Genomic DNA, 15616 nt, shown 5'->3' on the forward strand with positions numbered 1-15616 from the left:
GGTATCTTTATGTCTTGTAGTTATTTTGCATAACACTTCTGAAATATATAAATTATGAAAATATAATGTAGTAAAAGGAGTTTGGGAGATAATTCTTGCTTATGGAACCCTACCCCAAATTTACTACATAGTATTTTATAATGGTTATAAGTATGGATATTTTTGTGGGTAAAAAAACATAAAATAGGACGCTATTTGCATTAGACACAATTTATACAGCATAAACTCATCTCTGTATGTCATAGAAAATGATGACTGAGAATGGTGTAAGCCAAAAAATATTAAGTATAAAGCATAAGTTAGGGACTAATAATATAACTCTAAATAATATTCCTTTGTGTTAGCAGGGGACCCAGAGCACAGAAAAGATGGGTGTAGATGCCATATTACAGAAGATGTTGGTGCTGGGTCCTTCAGCTGGGTCATCACTTAATTCATAGCCGGTTGAGTGGATAAAATAATTGAACAAGCCTCTCAAGCATGAATCAGCTCTACAAACTTTATCCACATCCAAAATCCTTGGACTCAAATCTGTTTGAAGCTGTCAGGTTATGATGGTGGGGGGTGGGTAGGTTGGCAGCTCCCTCCTTCTTCCAAGGAGGTTTGGCACTTCATCCCCCTCACCCTACCCTCCCTCTTTCCTAGTGCCCCTGTATACTCAGTAAATATGTAGGGTTTGGAGGAGATGAAGGGGCAATTAAGAAGAAACAAGGCTCTCTTGTCCTTTGTTCTTTACCCTCTACTGCCCTGAGGTACTTAATTACAGCTTTGAAATTAAAAGCTAGCTTATTTGGATTAATAGAAAAGGAACTGCATGTTCAAGATTGCCAAACTTATGTATTATTCTTGAATTCTTTCCAGAATCCAGCCTACTCTAAATCCTCTTTTTCCTAATTTGTTTGATATAAGATAATAATGGTTATCAGAATCAACTCCGGCAGTTGTTGAAGGGCAATTTTTTTCTAAGCCAATTCTATGTGTCAGGCACCACTTTCAAAGCACTGGGGATAGGTGGATGAACACAACAAAATTCTTATCTTTGTGGAACCTAATTCTAATGATGGAGATAAGAGATAATCAACAAAAACATAATATGACTTCAAGTAGCATTATGTGCTCTGAAAAGAAATAAAGTAATATAAAGCATAAGAAATGAAGTGTGTGTGTGTGTGTGTGTGTGTGTGTGTGTGTGTGTGTGTCCTTTCTGATGAGGTGATATTGGAGGAGATTTATTCCATGGAATGAGAGAGCAGGACAAGTGATAAATTGGGGAAAGCTCCAGATAAATGGTAGAGCAACTATAAAAGCTTTGAGAGGAGCATGTACTTGGCAGGGGGCCAGTGTGACTGAAGAAGACTTAAGGTACGAGTAAGAGGAGAAATTAAATCTGAAAGGTAGCCTGGGACCAGATCATGTAGAATCCAATATGTCATGGGTTAGAATTTTGGGTTTTATATTAAATGTGATTGGAATCCATTGAAGAGTTTTTGTGGAAGAGTGACATAATCAGATTTATACTTGTAAAGGAAGTCCTTCTGGCAGAAAAAAATTATACCAGATAGAAGCTTGGATCTATGCAAAGAAGTGAAGAGCCACGGAAATGATATCTATATGACTACATATAAAATATTTTATTTTTTTAATATTGAAAACTTTGAAAAAGTTCACTTAAGCAAATATAACAAAATATTTTCTGGAGCTTATGACTTATATAGAAGAAAAAATACATCAACAACAGCACTAAAATAGGGATAGGAAAAATGGAAGTATGCTGTTATAAGATTATTATACTATCTGTGAAGTGGCAAAATAGTAGTTGAAGGTAAACTGATAACTTAAAAATGTACACGATAAGCCATGAACAATAACTAAAATAAAAAACCACCAAATTATAGCTAATAGGCAACAACGGAAATAAAATGGAACCACAAAAAAAAAAAAAAACCCAATTAATTCAGAAGATAAAGAGGAGAAAGGGAACAAGCAACATACGTGAAAAATAGAAAATGAAGAGCAATAAGGTATATCAAAACCCAACCATATCAATAATCATCAAATATAAATGGTCTAAATATTCCAATTAAAAGGAAGAGGTTGGGCAGCCCAGGTGGCTCAGGGGTTTAGCACTGCCTTTAACCCGGGCATGATACTGGAGACCCAGGATGGAGTCCTATGCCGGGCTCCCTGCATGGAGCCTGCTTCTCCCTCTGCCTGTGTCTCTGCCTCTCTCTCTCTCTCTGTGTCTCTCGTGAATAAATAAATAAAAAATCTTTAAAAAAAATAAAAGGAAGAGGTTGTCATATAAAAAAGCAAGACCCAATTACATGTGGCTTATAAAAAACCCATTTTAAATATAAAGACACAAATAGGTTACACAGAAAAGGATGGGAAAAGATAAATTATGCTAGGACTAATCAAAAGAAAGCTAGGATGATTATATTAATTCAGATAGATTTCAAAGCAAGAAATAACAAGAAGAATAAAGAACTGCTAATTCATCAAGAGGACATAACAATCCTCAATGTTTATGCATCTAGTGACAAAACTTCAAAATACATAAAACAAAAACTGGTAGTACGGCAACAAAAAATATATAAATCCACAATTATATTCAGAGATATTTTAACTCCTCTTCCATCAACCGATAGAGAATTAGAACGACTAGAACAGTACTGTCAATCAACTTGACCTAATTGACATACATATAGCATTCCAGTAGACAACAGCACACACATTGTTTTCAAGTACACAGAGAAAATTTTCTAAGATTGGCCACATTCTGCACCACAGAACAACTAAATTAAAAAAATGTAAAAGAAATCAAATCATACAAAGTATGTTTTCTGACCACAGTAGAATTAAGTTAGAAGTAAAAACAAAAAGACTCTAGGAAAACCACTAAACATTTGGAAAAAAAAATACTCTTCTATATAACATATAGATCAAAGAAGAGGTCAAAAAAGAAAATAGAATATTTTGAACTGAATGAAAACTAAAATATCAAAACAATTGTGGAATGTAGCTATTCCACTAATTAGAAGGAAATTTCTAACATAAAATATTTGTATTAGACAAAAGAAAGGTTTTGGGTCAAGGGCCTCAGCTAACAGTAAATGAAACATAAAGTAGAAGAAAGAAAATAATAAAGATTAGAGAGGCAATCAATGAATTAGAAAATAGAGTCAATAGAGAAAATCAATGGTATTACAGGCTAATTTTTGAGATCAGTAAAATTGATAAACCTCCAGCTAGATTGGCCAAGGTAATGATAGAAAATATAAACCCCAGGAATGTGAGAATTGATATCACTACAGATTTTACAGATAGAACTTTTAACAATACAGTTGACCATTTAGATGAAATGTTTAAATTCCTCGAATAATACAAACTACCAAAATTCACTCAAGAAAAAATAGATAACCTCAATACCCCTAAATTTGATATAAAAATGGACTTGCAATTTAAAACTTACCATAAGGAAAATTCCTCGCCCAGATGTCTTTACTGATGAATTATACATTTAAGGAAGGCATAATATAAATTCTACACAGATTGTTTTAGAAAATCAGAGGGAAAGGAATAGTTCCTATCTTATTCTATGAGGCTAATATTCTGAACCAAAAGCAGGCAAAAGTGTTACAAGGCAAGAAAATTATAGATTAATATCCATCATGAACAGAGATGAAAATATTCTTAGGAAAAATTTAGCCAATTGATCATATAGTATATAAAAATGACAATGCATCATGGCCAAGTGATATTTATCCCAGGAGAGCAAGGTTTAAGGCAACCTTAACATTTAAAAATTAAAGAAGGAAATTCAATATATTAACACACTGTTTTAGTCATCTTGTACTTCTGTAACAAAATACTATAGATTGGGTGGCTTACACAACAGAAATTTATTTCTCACAGTTCCAGAGGTTAGGAAGTTCAAGATCACGCTGCCAGCCAATTTTGCTTCCGGCTTGAAGATGGCCACTTTCTCTGTGTCCTTATGTAGCAAAAAAAGAGAGGTCTTGTATGTCTTCCTTTTCTTACAAGGGGACCAGTCCTATCAGATTAGGGCTCCACTCTTAAGCGCTCTTTTAACCTCTATCACCTCCTTACAGGCTCTAACTCCAACTGCAGTCACATTGGGGGAGGCAGGGCTCTGACATATAAATTTTGGGGGACACAAACAGACTAAAAAGGAAAAAACTATATAGTTATCCTAATTGATGCAGAAAAGCAATTCACAAAATTCAACATCCATTCCTGATAAAAAGATCTCAGCAAACTGGGAAAGAAAAGGGATGTCCTCAAAGTGATAAAGGGCATCCATAAAACACTTAGCTAACATCATACATAATGATGAAATACTGCTTGCCTTCCCCTAACAGCTCAAGGAATTGTACTTACCAATCATTTTTATTCAACATTCTCCTAGAGTTCTAATCAGACAATAAGGCAAGAAAGACAAGAGTATCTAGATTGGAAACGAAGAAGAATAACTGTCTTTATTCATAGATACCATGATCATCTTGTAAAAAAAAATTCTATAAAGTCTACAAAAAAGATACTGAGAGTAATAAGCGAGCTTAGCAGGATTGTAGAATACAAGATTGGTGTACAAATCAATGCATTTCTATATATCAGGAATGAACAATCAGAAATTGACATTAAACAATGCCATTGATAATAGCATAAAAAAAAAGTGAATTACTTAGGGATAAATCTGGAGAGATGAAGGAATTACAAAAGGGATGAGGAAACTTCTGGGAGAAATGGTTTTGTTCATTATCTTTATTGTGGTGATGTCTTTAGTGCATGTTAAAACTTATCAACCTTCATTTTAATTAGTGCAGTTTATTATATGTTAATCATACTTCAATATAGTGATTAAAAATATAATTAAATAAAGCTGTGATAAATGTACCTTTGGTTTGTTTGGGGGTAAAATAAGTTGTTCTACCTGAATATTATATAGTAGCAGAGTTACATACTTAATAATTTTTGCACTGAAGTGTTAAAACATGAGCTATTAAAAAAAAACATGAGCTATTACTTCCTTTTACATCTATCCATGTCTGTTTTGTTGCATGCATTTCTCATTTTGAAGATTATTTTACTTTTCAATTTTGGTTTGAAATAATCTAATAGGTCAGCTGAATAAATTACAATACATTTATTCCATGTACTATCACACAATTCTTAAAAAGAATTAATTAGGACTATAAGTTATAGACCTGTAAGAATATCCATACTGTAATGTTGCAAAAGAAGAACATTCAAGGGTAATATAATAGAATCCCATTTTCTGTAAAAACAAACAACAAACCCTTATGTATAAGTTAGTTTATATATTTATATGATCAGGGAGAAGGTTGTGGAAAGACGCCAGCAGTCAGCATACATTACTGTTGATGGAAATGAAAAAGTCTATTTTTTCATCATTTCACTGGTTATAATGAGTGACCATTACTTCTATAAGAACAATAAATTACAAAATTAAAAGAAACATTTGATGATTTTTCTGTCATGGTACCTATGGATTTTCAGGTAAATCTGCATGAATTATTACTTATCAATTATTGTTTTAAACCATTTAACATGAATTGTGGTACAATTTTCTGATCAAATATTATACTTTAATAAATATACTTTTGCATTTCTAATACAGTGCCCTATTTTAAAATTTTTACAATTATGACTGTGAAGCCTGTGAAGTATATATATAGAAATTAATTTTTAGAGATCTTTAAAGGTGCTGTCTCAAGGTTTGGTTTTGAAACTATTTAACTAGTTTATTAGGCTGGTGTTATTTTAAATTAGCATAATGTCTTTAGTAGAACAGAGCTATCATTTTCCTTTTATATATGCTTATTTCTCAGTTCACAAATATGTACAACTTTTATCTTTTTTTCTTGAGAAAGAGAGAGAGGTGGGGGTACGGGCAGAGCAAGGGGGAGATAGAGAATCTTAAGCAGGCGCCACACCCAGCACGGAGCCCTAGGCAGGACTCGATCTCACAACCCTGAGATCATGACCTGATACAAAATCAAGAGTCAGATACTTAACCAACTGAGCCACCCAGGTGCCTTTAACTTTTATGTTCTTTTTTTTTTAAAAAAAAGATCTTATTTATTAATTTGAGAGAGAGAGAAGCAGAGAGAGAGAGAAAGCATGAAGGTGGGGAGGACCAGAGGGAGAAGAAGAAGCAGACTCTCCTCTGAGCATGGAGCCAGACTTGGGCCCAAATCCCAAGACCCTAAGATTATAACCTGAGCCTAAGTCAGATGCTTGACTGACTGAGCCACCCAGGTACTCCAACTTTTATCATTTTTAATATAATTTGTGGATCCACTAGGGATAATATTACGTTCAAAGACATTTTGAAAGTCACCAACTACTAGGAGGATTTGCAGTTGTTGTTTATTTTTTTTTTTAAGATTTTATCTATTTATTTAAGAGAAAGAGAAGGAGAATACAGAGGAAGAGGCAGAGGGAGAAGCAGACTCCCTGCTGAGCGGGGATCTTGACATGGGGCTTGATCCCAGGACCCTGAGATCATGACCTGAGCCGAAGGTAGACTCTTAACCTTCTGAGCCACCCAGGTGCCCCTACAAGGAGGGTTTTAATAAAAGTGATTTGAGCTGAGCAGGTTTAAGTCATTTCTTCAACTTCTCTTTATTGTAGTTGGTTTGTAAATTTATAATTCTTACTCTATCCCAAATAAGGGGACAGATTTCAATTTATAAACCTCTGCATATTATAGATCTTATAGCTCACAGAAGGTTAAGAAGGTAGCAAGTGGTGTGGAGCAGGTCCCTAGACTAGCACTCAGAAAACCTCGATTCTGTTCTAGGTATGTGACTAGGTTTAGTCATTTCATTTCATTTTCTTCTTTTGTATTCAGATATTAACTCTTCTTTAAGGTTCTTTCTGCTCAGACTGGGGACCAACTAAGGCATTATGATTACCAGACATGTCCTCTTTGCCTGCAATGGTCTCTTCTGGCCCTAGCTCTTGAGAGGAGGCCAAGGTCTGTTTTCTGTAGCAAACTGATCTTTAGCTTGGCTCCCAAAGTGAGCCAGGCACCGTCCGATGCTAATCGTATGTGACTGCAACTTCAAGAGGCTGGTTGTAATGTTAGAAATGCACAGATTTAGGAGGACAGGTACTGATTAATTCTAATTGTTTTATTTATATACATACACAACAATGTATTTATATATATACATGACCACAAAATGTAACCCAGGTTTCTTCCAATATTATAATTTTATTGATTATTATAGATATGAACAGAATAATTAACACAAGATAATATAAGATGTCTAAAAATAGAGGCATCTGCACATTCAGTTCCTTTTTTTTTTAATTGTTGTATGCATAGCCTTCAGTTTTAGCTAACCATGAAAAACAAGGTGATAATCTCACCCATCCATTCATAGAGCTGTGACAAATACTTCAGGACAATGCTGCCACCCACATTGCATTGTGCTTAGGAGTAAAGTGGTAGGATGAATATAGAAATTGAACTTTAACAAACAGCTTCACACAAATCATTTGAATTCAGCTTGCTCTTATTCAATCTTTTTACAAGAAATAATAATGTTGAAAAGGAGTTCCTACTCATTCCTTGAAAAAAAAGGAGGCATTAATAGATAAATCCATAAAGAAAAAAAAGAAATGAAACATATGGAAAAATGTTCAATTTTTGAATAATCAAAGAAAAGCCAGTGCATCAAGTAATACATATCAAAATCGTTGAACAGGCCAATAACCAGGGAGGAAATTGAAGCAGTCATCAAAAACCTCCCAAGACACAAAAGTCCGGGGCTAGATGGCTTCCCAGGGGAATTCTATCAAACGTTTAAAGAAGAAACCATACCTATTCTACTAAAGCTGTTTGGAAAGACAGAAAGAGATGGAGTACTTCCAAACTCATTCTATGAGGCCAGCATCACCTTAATTCTAAAACCAGACAAAGACCCCACCAAAAAGGAGAATTATAGACCAATATCCATGATGAACACAGGTGCAAAAATTCTCAACAAGATACTAGCCAATAGGATCCAACAATACATTAAGAAAATTATTCACCATGACCCGGATGCAAGGCTGGTTCAACACTTGTAAAGCAATCAATGTGATTGATCATATCAACAAGAGAAAAACCAAGAACCATATGATCTCTCAATAGATGCAGAGAAAGCATTTGACAAAATACAGCACCCATTCCTGATCAAAATTCTTCAGAGTGTAAGGATAGAGGGCATCTTAAAAGCCATCTATGAAAAGCCCACAGCAAATATCATTCTCAATGGGGAAACACTTGGAGCCTTTCCTCTAAGATCAGGAACAAGACAGGGATGTCCACTCTCACCACTGCTATTCAACATAGTACTGGAAGTCCTAGCCTCAGCAATCAGACAACAAAAAGAAATAAAAGGCATTCAAATTGGCAAAGAAGTCAAACTCTCCCTCTTTGCAGATGACATGATACTGTACATAGAAAACCCAAGAGACTCCACCCCAAGATTGCTAGAACTCATACAGCAATTTGGTAGTGTGGCAGGATACAAAATCAATGCCCAGAAGTCAGTGGCATTTCTAAACACTAACAATGAGACTGAAGAAAGAGAAATTAAGGAGTAAATCCCATTTACAATTGCACCCAAAAGCATAAGATACCTAGGAATAAACCTAACCAAAGAGGTAAAGGATCTATACCCTAAAAACTACAGAACACTTCTGAAAGAAATCGAGGAAGACACAAAGAGATGGAAAAATATTCCATGCTCATGGATTGGAAGAATTAATATTGTGAAAAGGTCATTGTTACCCAGGGCAATTTACACATTTAATGCAATCCCTATCAAAATACCATGGACTTTCTTCAGAGAGTTGGAACAAATCATCTTAAGATTTGTGTGGAATCAGAAAAGACCCCGAATAGCCAGGGGAATATTAAAAAAGAAAACCATATCTGGGGGCATCACAATGCCAGATTTCAGGTTGTACTACAAAGCTGTGGTCATCAAGACAGTGTGGTACTGGCACAAAAATAGACACATAGATCAATGGAACAGAATAGAGAATCCAGAAGTGGACCCTCAACTTTATAGTCAACTAATATTCAACAAAGCCAGAAAGACTATCCACTGGTAAAAGGACAGTCTCTTCAATAAATGGTGCTGGGAAAATTGGACATCCACATGCAAAAGAATGAAACTGGATCATTCTCTTTCACCATACACAAAGATAAACTCAAAATGGATGAAAGACCTAAATGTGAGACAAGATTCCATCAAAATCCTAGAGGAGAACACAGGCAACACCCTTTTTGAACTTGGCCACAGCAAATTCTTGCAAGATACATCCATGAAGGCAAGGGAAACAAAAGCAAAAATGAATTATTGGGACTTCATCAAAATCAAAAACTTCTGCACAGCAAAAGAAACAGTCAACAAAACTAAAAGACAACCTACAGAATGGGAGAAGATATTTGCAAATGACGTATCAGATAAAGGGCTAGTTTCCAAGATCTATAAAGAACTTATGAAACTCAACAGCAAAGAAACAAACAATCCAATCATGAAATGGGCAAAAGACATGAAGAGAAATCTCACAGAGGAAGACATAGACATGGCCAACAAGCACATGAGGAAATGCTCCGCATCACTTGCCATCAGGGAAACACAAATCAAAACCACAATGAGATACCATCTCACACCAGTGAGAATGGGGAAAATTCACAAGGCAGGAAACCACAAATGTTGGAGAGGATGTGGAGAAAGGGGAACCCTCTTACACTGTTGGTGGGAATGTAAACTGGTGTAGCCACTCTGGAAAACTGTGTGGAGGTCCCTCAAAGAGTTAAAAATAGATCTGCCCTATGACCCAGCAATTGCACTGCTGGGGATTGACCCCAAACGTACAGATGCAGTGAAACGCCAGGACACCTGCACCCCAATGTTCAATGAGTAATGATAAGGGCCTGAGGGGAAGAGAAGGAAGACAGGACCAGAAATAAATTGAGAACAGAATTGAAGCAAAACATATAGATGAAGAATTGGCAAGAAAGAAAAATGATGAAGGGGCCAGGGAGGAGAAGGGGCCCCAAAACCAGCTCTTGGAAGAAGGACAGGGGGTACATTCAGGAGTATAAGTGATTATGAAGGGGTGGGTATTGCCTTTTAAAATCTAGGGGGACTCTGGACCTGCCTGCACGAAAAGGGTTTCAAAGAGAGCCTCATATAGACCTACTAAGACTCTTATTGGGTCCAGTCTCCAATTTCGGCCATGTTATCACAAAGATGGGGAGAAAGGACAGAAGTAGAAGAATCACTAACATGGCAGGAAGGAAGAAAAATTGGTTCTGTCAAAAAAGGTTTGAAAGAATTCAGGTTCTTTATTCTAGAAGAGAAGATGAAGGGGAGATTTCCATAATCCCACCTTTTATATCCAGATAACAAAGATGCTATGCATATAATTTCCCATTGTTCACTCTTTAGAAAGGATTCTATTTCCTTATATTTCTTTTTATCTTTAGTGGAAGCGAGCTTAACATAAAATTCTTGTAGATATATCAAACCTTAGAATCACTGGTGAAATCAATTCTGGAAGGTATGGAGAATTCAACCAGATTCACTGAAAACTTTTTTAATAACCTGGAGGTGCTCGATGTTTATAGCAGTGATGTCCACAATAGCCAAACTGTGGAAGGAGCCTCGGTGTCCATCGAAAGATGAATGGATAAAGAAGATGTGGTCTATGTACATAATGGAATATTACTCAGCCATTAGAAATGACAAATTACCCCCCCCCCCATTTGCTTCGACATGTATGGAACTGGAGGGTATTATGCTGAGTGAAGTAAGTCAATCGGAGAAGGACAAACTCTATATGGTCTCATTCATTTGGGGAATATAAAAATTAGTGAAAGGGAATAAAGGAAAAGGAGAGAAAATGAGTGAAAATATCAGTGAGAGTGACAAAACATGAGAGACTCCTAACTCTGGGAAATGAACAAGGGATAGTGGAAGGGGAGGTGGGTGGGGGGATGGGGTGACTGGGTGATGGGCAATGAGGGGGGCACTTGGTGGGATGAGCACTGGGTATTATGCTAAATGTTGGCAAATTGAAATCCAATAAAAAAATTTTTTTAAAAAGTCTTTAAAAATGTTCATATCTTTTTATCTTGTTCATTGCTTTTTATCTTTCATTGCTTTATGAGAGATTCCTATTTTGTATTATTTATGGTTATAAAAAATGGAAACCAAAGACCAACAGTAGAAGAATGATATGTAAACTACAGTACATTTGTTCTGTGTAACATAAATTCGTTGTAAACTATATTTACAAAGGCTGTGAAATAACATGGGAAAATGTTCTTTAATTCATATCATGTGAGTGAATGAAAACTTAGCGCTCAATAACTTGACTGACATTCCAAAAAATACTGGAGTACCTATATATTTTTAAATCTTTAAAAAAAATCCATGAGCTAGAATTTAAGGAAAATAAGATCAGGAACCCAGGAAAGTGGGCAAAGAATTGAAGCCAGGGTGTTTGTATAATCAGGTGAACTTGGACTTTAATCTGCATTTTGGGGTAATAATCTTGGACTGTGGCTCTGAAACCAGGAAAAAATGTTCAGGACCTATCCATGATGTGACGTTAAACACAAAAGCATCTCCCTTAAGCAGGGGCAATGAAGGGCTGCCTCTGGGTGGGGGTCCTATAATAGGGACATTTGGGAACAATACGAACTGAAAAAGTTTGCATCCAACAGAGCTTAACTAAAGGATACCGGAAACATTTTATTTCGGTCAGAAAACAAATAGAAGATTTGCGATGCAAGAAAAAAAAGCAGAGAAAATGGTGAATAAGAGAGTAAATCTAAGCCTCTAAAACCATATTTGATTGTATTAAAAAAACTAAAAATTTAAGTAAAAATTTAAAGATAGAAATAAAATGCTAGATAGTAATAGCATATAAATTTGGAGGGGATTAAATGGAATTGAAGTACACTATGACTCTTGTATCGTTCTAATGGAAAGAAAAGATTAACTTTAAATGTAGCTAAGCTAACTATGCATATTAAAATTTCTAGAGTAATTATCATAGAATGTATACATAATTTTCAAATTAATAGTATGATAAAACATTATGCAATCTAAAGTAAGACAAAAAAAGGAAAAGAAAACAGAAAAGATAGGATAAATCTTAAAATTTGGGGGTAGAAGGAGATTCAAGTATCCGTAGATAAATACTCCCATTAAAAAGTCAAAGATTATTAGTCTGGATTATGAAGAAATTTTACAAAGTAAAATTGAGATATAGGCTGCTTACAAGAGACATACTAAAAGCATAATAGTAATAAAAAGAAAAGCTCAAAAGTAAAGAAAGAAAGGGTGCCTGGGAGGCTCAGTCTGTCAGGCATCTGCTTTCAGATCAGGTCATGATCCTAGGTCCTGGGATAGAGTTCAGAGGGCTGGCTCCCTGCTCAGCTGGGAGTCAGCTTCTTTCTCTCCCCCTGCCCCTCCCCTCTGCTCATGTGCTCTCCCTCTTTCTCTCAACATAAATAAATAAATAAAATATTTTAAAAAAGTTAAAGAAGAGAAACATACTTTGGGCAAAACCTAATAAAAAAAAACCTAGTATAGCTTTATTATTTTTATCAGACAAAGTAGATTTTTAAGTCAAAAAAGCATAAAAATAAAAAAGGAGAGATTTTAATATACCTGTTTCAGTGACTGACAAATATAGCAAAAAAAGAGTAAGATATAGAAGAGTTGAATAATGGATTTATAAACAAATGATCAGGGTGTCTCACAACTAAATCATCAATTTTTAAAACACACATGAAATATTTAAAAAATTGACTACATACTGGGCCCCAAAGTAAGTGTCAAAATTTTCTAACAATTGGCATTTTGTAGACCATATTATTTGACCACATTACAATTAATTTAGAGAATTCTAATAAAAAGCTTATCTGACAAATAAAAAATCCTTTAGATAGGAAACTAAGAAACCTATTTCTAAATAACTCATATACTAAAGGAGAAATCATAAAGAAAATCAGAAAATATGTAGAATTGAATAATAACAAAAGCACTGTCTATAAAAACTTATGGGAGTGGCTACAGCATTACTGGAGGAAAATACATAGCCTTAAGGACTTTTATTAGAAAGGCTAAAAGCTACTGAGTTATGCATTTATATCAAGATGAAGTTAGCAAAAGAACTAAGTAAACCCCAAGAAAGAAGGAAATGTATAATGAAAATAATAGAAATCATGAAGTCCCAGGGCACTGGGTGGCTCAGTTGCTTAAATGTCTGCCTTCCACTCAGGTCATGATCCCAGAGTTCTGGGATGGAGCCCTGCCTTGAGCTCTCTACTCAGTGAGGAATCTGCTTCTCCCTCTGCCTCTCACTCTGCTCGTGTCCTTGTTCTCTCTCTGTCAAATAAATAATAAAATCTTAAAACAAAAAAAGAAATTAGTGGAGTATCAAACAAACATTCCTTAGAAAGGATCAACAAAGACGAAAACTGGATATTTGTTAGCCTAATCAAATTGATAAACTTATGGCAAGTATGATCAGAAAAAAAAAATGGGAAAAAGGCAGATAAATAATATTAGAAATAAAAAGGGGGACATAACTTCAGGGCCCCAGGAATTAACATAATGAGGACATTATGAACATCCTACTATATTGAAAATTTAAAAAGATGAACACATTTCTAGAAAAATGTCACCTATCAAATTGACTCAAGAGGGTATAGAAAAGCTGGGTACCCATGGCCAGTACAGCTGGAGCTGGTGCACTAGGTCCATGTGCTAAATCTACCCTGAGGTCAGTTTTGTGCAGTCTGCAACATTTTTAAAAGTTGCAAAAAAATAAAAATAAAGGAAAAAGTAAAAAAGAATATGTGACAAAAGAGGACATGTATAAGGATATTCATAGCAGCATTGTTCACTGTAGCAAAAACCAGCCCACCTCAATTCCATCAATGCTAGAATGGATAGTATAGACTGGGCATTACTTGTGTGATGGAATGCTATCCAGCAGTGAGGATGAATTAGAATAACATGTCCCAACATGGGTGAATCTCAGAAAGAAAGGATTGAGGGAAAACAAGCCACAAAAGAATATATGGAATATGAGTTCATGAAATAGATTTCAAAATTGAGGCAAAATTGAGCAATATTGTCTACTGATAATTACCATATGGCAAAACTATCAAGAACAGTAAGGAATGAGGAACACCGTAGTCACATAATTGAGGAGGAATGGTGGAAGATGTGATTGGAGACCATTATCTAGGGACTTCTAGAGAAATGGTAGAGGTGCAATACTGTTTGCTTGGCATATTGCTACTTCGATTTTAAAAACATACAGCAGAGAAGGCTAGAATTATACCAAAATGTTACCAGTTGTCCTTGAAGGGTGACTTTCCATCTGATTTCTGTCCATTTGAATGTGAAATGAAGGAAGCAAAAGCAGCATCAGTGACTTTATTTCCTGTTTTAGTCGATTAACCTAATTTGGATCACAAAGATTTCCTCACGCTTTATCATTATTTGTTAACAATATGGATTTTTTTCCTCCTTCTATTTCAACTTAAAAAAAGAGTATGCTGTATTTATAATGATAAACTTTAAAAATAAACTATAATTTTTTTTCCTTTTTAAAAGGTAAAACAAGCTATCAAAAAGACTTTCAGATCATCCTGATTGATTATCATCAGCAATAAAAAAAAATCACTTTCTCTGTTGCAAGCATGATGGCAACATCATCCTTAAAATCACACAACCTGGCAGGCAGATCTGACCTGCTGCGTGCGAGGGTCAGAGGCCAGTTTAGGGTGTGGATGTGGCTGCCCAGCAGTGGGGCAGCTGTTGGCATCTGCACCATGGGAAAGCCTTGGCTTAGATGCACATTTTAAGGTTGCTGGGACCCCCTACCAACCTTGGCTTCTGCAAGTGGTGCATCTGTGATAGGGAACTACAATCTGAGAGTCCAGGAAGCCTCGAACTGCTGTTTCTTCAGTACTTAGTACACAGGACAAGATGAGAATGGAATAATACCTCCTGTCCTCCTGTCCTGGGAATCTGTGAATCCTGTGAATTCTGACAACAAAATATAATTTGATGAACTGGAGGAGGAGAAGGTCCTGCATACACGCCTGTAGAGAGCTTACTTCTTGTCCTGTCTAAAGAGAAGAGCGGATATGGAAAGCTCTGTAGATTTTCACTAACTTAAACATGTTCATTTTACTCTACATTCTTATTTCTCTTATAATAATGGATTTGTTTTTCATTAGTAGCAAATTTGGTCTATAGGATAGAGGGAAAATTTTGGAATTTCCTATTTTATTGGAAAAATGAAGATGATAAAAAAGAAAAGTAAAAAATGAAGATTATGGATTGATGAATGTAAGCATAGTGAATTTAAAGTTTTAAGCATAGATTTACATTTTCAAATAAAAAAATAACGTGAAATGTTTTTTATCATCATTTACAGCGTATTTACTAAACCTATTTGCTTTGCTTTATCTAGTAGATCTTCTCTGAAAATTGGGCAACATTTTTAGTTGAGCCAGCTGGTTGTTTGGTAA

At 35.3% G+C, this 15616-nt stretch overlaps 1 long non-coding RNA gene across 3 annotated transcripts in view; it reads left to right on the top strand.

Annotated features, from left to right (window-relative positions):
* Nucleotides 1–15616, top strand: part of LOC144315977 (uncharacterized) — a 41324-nt gene that overhangs the window by 23981 nt on the left and 1727 nt on the right. Inside the window, exon 3 of one of the 3 annotated variants that reach the window (XR_013381719.1) lies at nt 15559–15612. This is a non-coding gene — a long non-coding RNA (uncharacterized LOC144315977). Of the gene's footprint in view, nt 1–344; nt 5516–15558; nt 15613–15616 lie in introns of those variants that run through there. The other 2 variants (XR_013381713.1, XR_013381726.1) reach the window with 2 other exon arrangements.

This window comes from Canis aureus, chromosome 1 (genome assembly GCF_053574225.1).
Source record: "Canis aureus isolate CA01 chromosome 1, VMU_Caureus_v.1.0, whole genome shotgun sequence".
NCBI lineage: Eukaryota > Metazoa > Chordata > Mammalia > Carnivora > Canidae > Canis > Canis aureus.